Source organism: Rhinichthys klamathensis, unplaced genomic scaffold, assembly GCF_029890125.1.
Source record: "Rhinichthys klamathensis goyatoka isolate OS25496 unplaced genomic scaffold, OSU_Roscu_1.1 h1tg000229l_1, whole genome shotgun sequence".
Lineage (NCBI taxonomy): Eukaryota > Metazoa > Chordata > Actinopteri > Cypriniformes > Leuciscidae > Rhinichthys > Rhinichthys klamathensis.
The window spans coordinates 3,273,223-3,276,930 of record NW_026606753.1 but is presented as its reverse complement, the minus strand read 5'-3'; the positions used below and the strand labels follow the sequence as shown (position 1 = coordinate 3,276,930).

General features: G+C 41.0%; 1 pseudogene; it reads left to right on the top strand.

Moving 5' to 3' along the window:
* The first annotated feature begins 563 nt into the window (after positions 1 to 563).
* LOC130099464 (5S ribosomal RNA) lies at positions 564 to 680 on the top strand (annotated as a pseudogene).
* The last annotated feature ends 3,028 nt before the right edge of the window (positions 681 to 3,708 follow it).

The window sequence follows — 3,708 nt, the reverse complement described above, 5'->3', positions numbered from 1 at the left end:
GGACGTTTTCACACACTCGCAAGAGAATGCACTCCTAACAGCAATATAGATTTTCCGCGTTTGTGACGTTACCGGTCGGCTTCGTCTGTAAACCGCTGAGCAGTAAATCCAAAATGTGTCCAAAGTGAGTACAGCTTCCACAATCTTCACGGGGAAGAAAGCAAGAATGATGCAGCAGGGGGCTGCAGCGAGTTATATACCAGGGAGGCGGGACACCCTGATCGCTGTAGCGATTGGTCTGTCAGTCTGACAGACGTGGTGTAATTGGTGCTTCCACAGTCGGTCAAGCCAGAGGCGTTCCCTTAGTGAGATACCGAACGGATGTTAGAAAGAAAACGCCAAAGTGTTCTTCATATCAAAGTCCATTTCAAGGAAAATCTGTTTACTCAGTGGCCATATTTGCAATGCCTAAAAGTATTAAAAAGCGTATTTTTCAGGCTAGACCATCCAATACGCATGTGCAGTCCTGAGCGCGAGTCTCAGGTTTCTATGGGAAAACTGTCTGGAGGGCAGCTTCTAGGCAGCTGCAGTGGCGCAATGACTTTACCACTTAATGACTTTAAGCCAGCAGCCATATCACCCTGTAGCCCAAGACTGGTTGCCCACTGAAGCTAAGCAGGGCTGAGCCTGGTTAGTACCTGGATGGGAGACCTCCTGAGAAAACCAGGTTGCTGCTGGAAGAGGTGTTAGTGAGGCCAGCAGGGGGTGCTCACCCTGTGGTCTGTGTCCTAACGCCCATAATAGTGATGGGGACACTATACTGTCAAAAAGAGCACCGTCCTTCGGATGAGACGTTAAAACCGAGGTCCTGACTCTCTGTGGTCATTAAAAATCCCAGGATGTTCTTCGAAAAAAGAGTAGGGGTTTAACCCCGGCATCCTGGCCAAATTTGCCCATTGGCCTCTGTCCATCATGGCCTCCTAATCATCCCCATATACTGATTGGCTTCATAACTCTGTCTCCTCTCCACCAATAAGCTGGTGTGTGGTGGGCGTTCTGGCGCAATTTGGCTGCCGTCGCATCATCCAAGTGGATGCTGCACATTGGTGGTGGTTGAGGAGATTCCCCCTTCAATGTAAAGCGCTTTGAGTACACAGAAAAGCGCTATATAAATGTAACAAATTATTATTATTATTATTATTTACCAATCAGTGAATGGCTCTTTTGCTTAGAAGGCGGGATGTATTCTGCCATATTGCTCATTGCAGTTTCTTCAATTCATAACATAAGTAATAGGAGTTAACTGTCTTTCTGTATTTGTTCATTTCAAATTAATGAAAGTTTAAACATGCTAATGTGGATATCCTTTATATAGTTCTGTTGTGTTTGTTTTATGTTTGTTTTGAGAACAGAAACAACTCTTTTCCTCACCGTAATTCTTACACAACTTGTAACATTCTAAAACAACATTCAGATGCCATAAATACTACATTAAGGCAATACTAAGATAGCATTCTATGCGTGACTGTCAATAAACATTAGAGCACCACTCTTAGACTGAATAACTCGTTAGACCTTTGCCAAAAGTGTGTCTGCATTGGTTCAACGATTAGAATATAAAGCTTACAAAATGTTTATCATAAACTAGCACTAAGACCTAGAATCTGCCCTACCTAAATTTACAGTCAGGAGCCGCTACTGGTAGTAACAAAATGCCCATTTGGTTATAATTGTCCTGAAATGAGACTGAACTGTGTAGTTATAAATTAATAACATGAGGTGGTATTATATAGGCAAAGAAAGAAAATTATGTAATATTAGCTAAGTGGCAAAGCTGGTTAGCCTGTTTTTAAAACCTCGAAAGAAAGGGAATGATGTGCCATTTAGTCCTGCAGAGGGCAGTATTGGGTCAATTAAGGGAAGTGTATGATCAGTGAATGAAGCATTAGTAAGGAAATTCTAATTGGAAGTAAGTTTTGTGCAAACCTAATTAAACACACACGAACAAGCTAATCAAGTGCTGCGTCCCAATAAGCCTACTTATACTATGCTCTAAAAGGATTTATTGTTTTTGTGAAGAAAAAGTACATACTTCTGAGTGTGTAGCAGAAGGGTAGGCAAGCTTTGGGACATAATACTTTATCATAATTGACATGATTCGTCATAATAATGACAGCTATGTCGCTATACTTGCATCCTATAACCATTTAAACTGCCCTGCCAATCATCGTCACAGTTAAAATCCTCCAAATTAAATTTTATTTAATTTCCTACCGTTTCGGAGATAAATGTAACTAGTAGCACGTTGACCTGTCAGTCGTGGGTCTTTCATGCGGATAACTCTCCTCATGTGTTTGCAATTTGCATAATGATGCATTTAAAGGTTAATGCAAACGTATCTTTACAAAAGTTCACAATGCTGTTACAGATTAAATATAATGTGGATAACATTGAATAAATATATTTTCTTCAGGTTAGATACTGATTATGAATCACTCAAACCCCTTTCAGAGTTTGTTGATATTTCGCCATGTTTGTAGTTTGTAGTTGTTGTTTTTTAAACATTTTTTTTATTTGTGTTCATAGTTCTAATCGAATCCTTGTCCAACGCGCATTGGGTTGTGAGCAACATTAGTGTGTGCACGGTTCTGCACTTCGGATTCCAACCGGGAAAATGTATCTTTGGAATAGCCTACTCATTTCAACATACTACGATTTCGTATACTTTTAGAATTTAGTATGCGAATTGAGACATAGCAACTGTCTTCAGAATTACAAGAAAGTTATAGGCAGGTGAGTTTGATTAAAATTAGGAACTCTGGAGGGAAATACATCTTGAGGATCCCTGCCCTAATCACTCCGGAGGGCACAGCTCTTCAAGTGCAAACTCTAAAGGAAGCATTTGCTGTTGCAAATAAATGTACTTTTAATATATTTGAAAATACTGCCTTTTTTTCTCATTTAAAATAGAGCAGAGTTCTAAATTTAACAAGTGTTTACAAATAATACTGACTTCAACCCAGTTAGCACAATGTTGTGTTTATCCTACATGCACTTAAAACAACAGATGTCTGAGGTGGGGTTTTTTTTTAACAAAAAAAACGCATATTCAAATCTTGTTGAAAAGTTTGTTTTATAACCTCAATAGAAGGTCCAGTTTGATACTGCATTTTAAATAGGTGTTATAGTAAGTGCCTTTGTTTATTGTTGTGGATTACCAAAGAGGTGTCTTCAGTTCCCTTTCGTTGTCACTCCGAGTTCCGTCGGATGACGACGAATGGGGGTTTCGCTTAGAAGCCAATCAACTTCAAATACTTCAAAACGAGCCAATGGCAAAGAAATGCCATGGGTCTGCGGAATTTGCATAGCGTAACTCCGCCTCACCTCGTGAGTATATAAGGAGAACGCTGGCAGCAAACCGGCATGTTTTCGCTTTGGAGCCAAGTTAATCCTTCGTTCCACAAGCCATTCCTGAAATTGTCAGTTCTTCAAACGAGCAAGATTCTCTGGTGTTGGTGTGACGGCGATCTTCGGCGAGCGCGCACTTCCTGCTTATCTGTCTGTGGTTCGACAGCGAGTGTGTTTCTCCCCGAGCGCTTCAACACAATCAGGTTTCTTTTTCTCACAAAAGAGCTTGCACGTGGCACGTCTTTTTAAAGATGCCTCGCCCGTGCACTTCTGGTTGCGGTAGGCATTGATCACGCTAGAGCAGCACTCGTGGATGACTCATGTTCTCTCTGTGGGAACATGACCATCGCAGCATTACGG